The 7,987-nt window shown below is 38.0% G+C and overlaps 1 long non-coding RNA gene across 1 annotated transcript in view; it reads right to left on the bottom strand.

Annotated features, from left to right (window-relative positions):
• Positions 1 to 7,987, bottom strand: part of LOC131496343 (uncharacterized) — a 368,341-nt gene that overhangs the window by 284,989 nt on the left and 75,365 nt on the right. The gene's annotated exons all lie outside the window — the stretch shown is intronic.

The raw sequence follows: 7,987 nt of genomic DNA, 5'->3' as shown, positions 1-7,987 counted from the left end.
GGTCAGAGAGAGAGAGGGAGGCATAGAATCTGAAACAGGCTCCAGACTCTGAGCTGTCAGCACAGAGCCCGACGTAGGGCTTGAACTCACGGACCGCGAGATCATGACCTGAGCCAAGTTGGACGCTTAACCAACTGAGCCACCCAGGCGCCCCATATATTCTATGTTTTTAATGAAGAACAAAATACATAAAATATTTACTATGAATTTTCCAAAAATTTAACCATATAAAATTGTTGTTCAGGATTTTTAGTTTTACTATGAAAAGTATTTCTCATGTCTCAGATTTGACTGAAATAGCATTACTATTTTAAAATACCTATAAACTTATGCTGTATGGCATGAAAATGAATACTAACGATAATTCTTCTCAATCAGCAAAGGGTTATTATAACACAATAAATATTTGGGGGTTATCTCTGAGAAAGAAACTGTTTAAAAGATATTTCCATGAAAAAGTATATCATTCATTAATATGGATCCTAGTTAAGGTAAAAAGTGTTACCATAGTAGTCTAATTTTACATAGTTCAATGAGTTTTATTTTCTGTTAAAAATACCAGTATAAGAATACAGATTGACATCTTAGATATCTGAAGTTAATGATGATCCCTAGCCATAAAAAAAAAAAAAAGTTTACACAGGTTTCAAACAGTTTTATCCCACTCTGTTAGCAAATTAATATATTTATGGACATATATTTAAGAAATGTTATACATGCATAGTCATAATACATATAGTTTGAGCAGTTTCAGAAGACCTGGAGCCCTTATCATTCAAATTGTACCAAGTCAGCCACTGACACAACCAATAAATGGAATTGGAATAATCAGCCTTCTTTACTACTTATCTGTCCCCTCTAGGGGGTATTTATACTCCAATACAGGATAAGTCTAGAGCTTTCAGTATTGCTTATGCACTGATTTTTCCTCCCGAATAGGGTCTCTCTCTGTTTAGCTATCCCAAGACCTTCATCTCACGTTGGGTCAACAAGGTGCCACGTGGTAACATGAAACGAAAAGCTTTGGGCTGAGGAACAAAGCCATGGATTGGTGCCCGATCACTCAGCTGATGTTTTACCATTAGTACCAGGAGCTCTCATTTGTCTCATCTATCAAATAAAGGGGAGGGACTACTTGGTTTGACTGGACCACACACAGTGAGCGCTTTATTACATCCCATTAGTAATGTATTCATTCTTTTTCTCTGTAACAAGTTTGGGCTCATTTTGGGAAGAAATTCTTCCAAAAATCAATGTTTTCATGAGGAAGTAGATAATAAACTATTTTGCATTTAACACTGGTTAAGGGAGTTCTGAAATTTTTTACTTAGTAACAGAATTTAAACTGTTTTCCTTTCAAGAATTCTACATGGAAGTATGTGTTTTATGTTAATAACAATTAAAATATTTTTCAGATCATTTTAAACTAATAACATACTAAATCTTGTTCATTTTCCTTAGGATATTTATTAAAATAATTCAAAACTTGATGATATTAATCAAATGGCTATAAGGATAAGCCCATATAAACATATTTTTTACATTGTATTTGTTTTATCGTAAGTACTCTGAGATTAATAAGTTAAAAACGTACTGTTAAATTTCTGATATCAGAACGTGGATATATTTATGACTTTCTTCTATTTTTAGATATACATTTTCAAACTCTGGAGATATATGAGATAAGCCTTCATTGTATCTGCATAAATATAAAATCTTATCTTCTCCAAAGAAGATAGTGACAGAGATTTGTACAATTCAGATTCAAACATCTTGGCAGAGATTAACACTTTCCTATTTATAATTCATCAGTAACACCATAGTTTCATCAACTGCTAAGGACTTTTTACCAATTTTGGAAGAACGATTATAGAAAAGAGATATGTAAAGCTTTCTCCAAAGACATAATAGGGTGTGATTTGAAGAAATCATAAGATACCACTGCCCAAAAATATCTTCCCTATATCTAGGACCTGAAATCCATCATTGGTCATAGAAGATGAAAACGGGTTTGAAATTCAAGCTGTAAGTGAAGAATGAAACACTATGTTGACACGTTACCTGTTGCCTAGCAGAAAGTAAAGCTTGAGAAATAGAATGTAGGCCTATAGGGTGGTACAGGAAAATAGGCTGAGAGAAGAAAGATATCAGGGTAACTAGAAGTCACCAGATACCAAACAGGACATGGAAATTGGGGACACAAATGGAAAGGGATTACTTACTAAAATCTTCCTATGTTGTTAGTAGAAAACCAAAGGAGAACAGACTTAGCTTAAAAAGCAAGTATTCTGGGGTGCCTGAGTGGCTCAGTCGGTTGAGGGTCCGACTTCGGCTCAGGTCATGATCTCATAGTCTGTGAGTTTGAGACCCACATCGGGCTCCATGCTGACAGCTCAGAGCCTGGAGCCTGTTTCGGATTCTGTGTCTTCCTCTCTCTCTGACCCTCCCCCGTTTATGCTCTGTCTCTCTCTGTCTCAAAAATAAATAAATGTTAATAAAAAAAAATTTTTTTAAAGCAAGTATTCTAGGGGTATTTTGGTGGCCCCATTGGTTGAGCTTCAAACTTCAGCTCAGTTGTGATCTTGTGGTTCATGAGTTCAAGCCCCACATTGGCCTCACTACTGTCAGCACGGAGTCTGCTTGGGATCGTCCGTCCCCCTCTCTCTCTTCCCCTCTCCTGACTGTGCTCTCTTTCCCTCCCAAAAAGAAATAAAATATTTCTTTAAAAAACAAGTATTTTAAATGCTAATTATACATTTTTGTATAAAAAATAATAGCATTCTCATATAAATAAAGAGCAAGTATTAAATTCCTCATTAAATATTTATAGAAATATTCTTTTAACAAAACTTTATCTAGCTCCTGCTGAGTACAGATATTGTATGTACAAACATTAATTAGGTGAGGCTTCTGCTGTCAAGGATGTGAGCTGATAATTGAAATACAAAATAATAACCCAAAATAATAATGGCCAAGGTTGACCTGTTTACAGAGTGCTGTGCAGTCCCAGCAGAAGCATGTACTTCTACCTAGCAAAATTTAGAAAAAAAAGAAGAGGTGATGTTTAAGATGACTCTTGAAGAATAACTAAGAGATCACTCAGAGGAAAGGTGAAAACAGAGTGGATTGGAACAAGGGCTGAAAAAGGGAAATCTTGTGGCAATTAGGAAGATTTAACAGATGGTTGGAGGCTCTTGAATCAGACCAATTTAAGTCCAAATCCTGGCTCTAACACATAGCAACTGTGAGAATTTAAGGAAACTGTTTAATCTCTCTGAGCCTTGTTTTTTCTTCATCTGTTAGGTGATAATAGCAATAACATTTATAACAGCTACCTTGTAGGCTTTTACATGTGCATATAAAGTCCTGAGAATGTGCTTAATAAAATGTAACCATTTTATTAGTTACTGTAAAAGTTCAAATGAGAGACAATGATAGTCTAAGCTAGGCAAGTGAGGAAAAGCAAGGGAGAAATAGTGAACTGATCAGATACAGGGAATGATCAAGGTTGATCCAAAGTTTCTAATCTGAGCATCAAGGTGAGTACAGATGCCATTAGTCGAAAAAAAAAAAAAAAAAAAAAGCATCTCAGAAGGATGAGCAGGATTGGGAAACAGGTTGAGTGTGAGGTGCCCGTGTGTTGTAAGCGGGATTCCAGAGCAGAAATGTAGAACGGGAACTGTTAGCATGGCTGACTCAATGACCAGAAGAGATCTTATAGTGAAATCATGCAGGACAGAGAGTAGAAACCCAAAGGAACCTTAAGGAGCAAGATAACATTAATAACTCTTCATTAATTCTCATGGAAGCTCATCACAACATTTATAGTACTAATAATGATTATTTACTGAGTTGTAATATGTAGTGGATACTGTGCTAAGTATTTGCATATGTTATTCACACATCCAATAAATAGTTATTGAGCATTTGCCATACATCAGTACAGTTGTCAGAGATAAGAACTCACCAACAAACCAAGCAGAAAATGTGTCTGCCCTCAAGGGGCTTACATTGTCTTTATGTAATAAGATAGTAATTCTAGAAAACCTTATCAGGTTTGAGAAATGCTAGGAAAAAAAAAACACAAGATACTAGCATAGAGAGTAGCAAGGTGAAAGGGGTGGGGATGCTCTAGAGAAAGTCCAGGGATCCTCTCTACATAACTGTTATGCTCCTCCCTCCTGACAAGGCTAACCAAAGGTGACAAATCTGAGGTTTTGAGAAGGTAAATAATTTTTTCAGTACCTCTCACTAGAACCAAGATTTTTTTAACTCTAATACTTTCATCATTGTAAGTACAGCCTCCCACAAATAAGCCACATGGAAAGTAAGTGTACAATGACCTAATATACAAAAATATGCATTCAAATTTAAAATTCCATTATTATACAGACCATTTTAATATGGAGGATCACTATTAAAACTATCTCTAGTTACTGCTAATAAACTCACGAGAATTGGTTTAAAATACCATTGATGCTTGGGTCTCTGCTAGAAAGACTTACAAGGGAGCTGATATAATTATGCTCAGGTTCCAGTAATAGGATGGAACATCTTCTGTTTAATTGGCAAATATGTTGCTAAAACCAGATATTTAAACACACATATACATTTATGGATGACAGGGAAGGCTATTGTAAAGGAGCCAAGCTATGAGCCTACCAAGAGGTTGGAGGTCACGGTCCTCACCATGCAGCAACCCACAGCTGTCCCCGTTATCCTGGGAGAAAAAAGAGCAGGGCTGTGGCCATAGTCAGTACCAACTGACTGCATCTTCAGTTTGAGGTCCTAGGGAAAGAGATGTGGGCAAATAGTGGAAAATATCATTGGAAGCCCCAAAGCCAAAGAAACAAAGTGCTAAAAGAATCTAGAGGGTATGGCCAAAGAATCTGGAGAAAATAAAATAAGAAATCAGGAGAGCATTTTATTTAATTTTAATAAGCAGCATCTTTCTCATCGGAGGCGGTTCTTATCTGTTAACCATACACCCAACATTTGTCACTTTCTAAAGACACCATCCAACATCTAGTACCTGGCATTGTTGCCTTGCCCTACAGTTTTGCTTAAAATGAGGAACCAATTCACTTAGGGCTTAGATCATCTATCCAAGTACAACCTAGTATGTTTATAAAAAAGATTTGATCAAGGGCATTTTTGAATTTTAGCAGTTTATGGGCCTTAGAAAGAATAGTTCGCTATTTTACTTGAACCTCCAAATAATCCTACCAGGATGCATTTTCACCCTCAGTGCACAGAGCCGGAGAGTGACAGGGCCCAAAGAGCAGGGTGTCTGCTGCTCTATAGGCCAGTGCTTGAGTGGCGAGATTCAAGCATGCAAATAAAAATCCGGTAACAGGGCGGTAATGGAAACTTCCCTGCCGGAGAGCTACAGGAATAAATGAATTGATGGACTCAGATGTGCACACGGTGGTACCTGGTGGATTGTTGTGATCCTTAAAAGGTAGTTATGAAGAGAGAGATTGTGTTTTTAGAAAGTAATGGCTTAAGAGAATTAAAAAGGAAGAAAGAAGAGTTCGCACGCGAGAGAAAAACAAAAGGCAGTACGTAAGAGGAAGCAGAGGGAGTAGGAGTGTAAACCGAGAGACCAGCAGAGCCAGGTGTCAAAGGCTAGAAGAGAGGGAAGAGAAATGAAGAAATAAGAGCCCTGCAGAAATGTTATGACAGTACAGAAGCGGCTCTTGTAAAGGTAAACCCCCTTCCTTAGAGAGCTTCCATTCTTAATAAGGAAAGGAAACGTTTCAATGCAAGAAAGGAATATGCCATATCTATAAACATACCTAGTTTGAAACTTATACTTTAAAAGGAATGGCACCCGGAACGAGGTGGGAAAATCTACTGGATAATTTGACTTCTAGACAGGACTACAGCGCATGTTACTGCTTCTAATTAATAATGCATTTAGCTCTATCAGACACTTTGATGTGTTTCTCTGACAGCACTTGCAACTGAGTTCTTTCTCACAGACCTCAACTAGCGAGAAGAATAAAAGACAGTTAAGGTAAATACAGCCTGTTTGTGTGCCTAACACTATCTCCTAGCATCCCGGATTCTAGGGGACTCATATGCAAGTTACATCCCCAGGAACTAAATCTAAAATTGGAGTTTATGTGCTCGCCCAGTTTTTATGTTTCAGTTTGGCAGTTTGTTTCTAAGGTTGCCACAGAGGAATGATTATTATTAGCTTCAAGCTTTGGGGAAGAGTGCCATCAGTGCGTTTTCTTTGAGAGGAAAGAAACCAAAAAGGATTCTGAGGTTCTGTTTTCAGGAATAAAACTTGGAAGCTTCTAGGTGCCAGACACTGTGATAGTCATTTTGCATTTCTTATCTCATTCAGGACTCACAATACATGTGCAAGGAAGTTATTATTAACTACATTTTAACCTTGAGAAAACAGGTTCAGAGAGATTTAAAACATGTCTAAGTTCACTCAAGGAATCAAGAAACCAAGCCAGCAGTAAAATTAAGCACTTTCTGACTCACATCCATGCTCTTCCCATAAATCAAATGAAGTTTTGCTTATTAAAGACCAAAACTGCAACTTTTTTTTTCAGTCATATGCTTGCAAATCAGCCTGACATTGAGGGGACTGTCACGTGACTAGGTGATAATTGCTCTTCTCGACAGATCTCACATGAGCTATTGTCATCATTTCAATAATGATGGGTGCAGGCATCATCTTAGAGAAATATAGGTTAGAAAATTCTTTCGACGAAATATGCAACAGTTACTGCTATGTCACTCTTATGTGCACCCTAAAAAACATCATAAACACCTAATTTTAAGAGATTACTGTCTTCAGTAATTCTCTGTCTTCCCAAAGGCAGGGAAATCATTCAAACTGAACTGAGTAATCTGAGTATGTGAACTGAACAATCATTCAGATAACAGACGCTCAGAAATCACCAAGGCCCCTCTTGCTAAGCTAGATATGTCCAAAACAGTCTCCTCTCTCCTCCTGAAGCATCATCGATCATGTAAGTTCCCCAGCCTAGATCTCTTACCTGAACTCCAGACCCATTCTGGAACCATTTAAGGCGTACCCTTTTATCATCATTCAACCTTAATAACTCAGAAAGGTGGGTGATCTGAATCCCATTTTTCAGATGAAGAAACCGTTACTTCCCTGAAATCATAAACCTAACAAGTGATGGAGCCAGGCAACAATTCAAGCCCAGGTCCTTCTGATTCCAGTTGCTTGTTCATTCTTGTTTCTCCAGCCCTCACTGCCTTTCAGTATAACCTCCAGTGCTCACTTTGGGGTTCCAGAGCTCTCTCAGTTTTTTGCATCTAGAACTGAATGCATAGTTTTTCCTTGTAATTCGTCTCTGCTTCCTGTGCTTCCTGTATTTTTTATCAGAACAAATGGCATCACCCGTAATAATAATTGTTATGTTCACTTGCCTACCCTTCCACTAAACTCTCAGTTACCTTTATGTGCTGAGAAGCTGTCAGCCCAGCAAAGAGTTTAAAAACACTTAATATGTAAATATTTGCTAACTAAATGCCGCTACCCAGTCACTTTAGTCAGAACCCAGAGAGTCATCTGAGACTCCTTCCTCTCCTTCGGCCCCAAAGCCCAGTTTGTAACCAAGTTTTGTCTGCTCTGCTTTAAATGTCTCGCTGTCTTCATTTTTCCACTTAGTGGCTACCTTAGTTCTTATTCCCACCATTCTTGCATGGATTACGACAGTTTTCTTCTGAAAGACGGGAACACTCTTCTCCCTGAGGTGGCTCCCAACCACAACCCTGTCAAACAGTAACTCCGCATTGCATCCACCATGATTGATTACCATTCTAATCTCATTTGCTTGCTCTCTCATGCTTTCTTGTGCTGGCTCTCTCTGACTGTCTGTCTGTCTCTGTTGGTCTGGCAGTCATCTCTCTAGTGTCTCTCTCTCTCTCTCTCTCTCTCTCTCTCTGTCACACACACACACACACACACACACACACACACACACACACACAC

Source organism: Neofelis nebulosa, chromosome 15, assembly GCF_028018385.1.
Source record: "Neofelis nebulosa isolate mNeoNeb1 chromosome 15, mNeoNeb1.pri, whole genome shotgun sequence".
In the NCBI taxonomy this organism is placed as follows: Eukaryota; Metazoa; Chordata; class Mammalia; order Carnivora; family Felidae; genus Neofelis; species Neofelis nebulosa.
The sequence above is the reverse complement of the archived record's forward strand: the minus strand, read 5'-3'. Positions and strand labels throughout refer to the sequence as shown.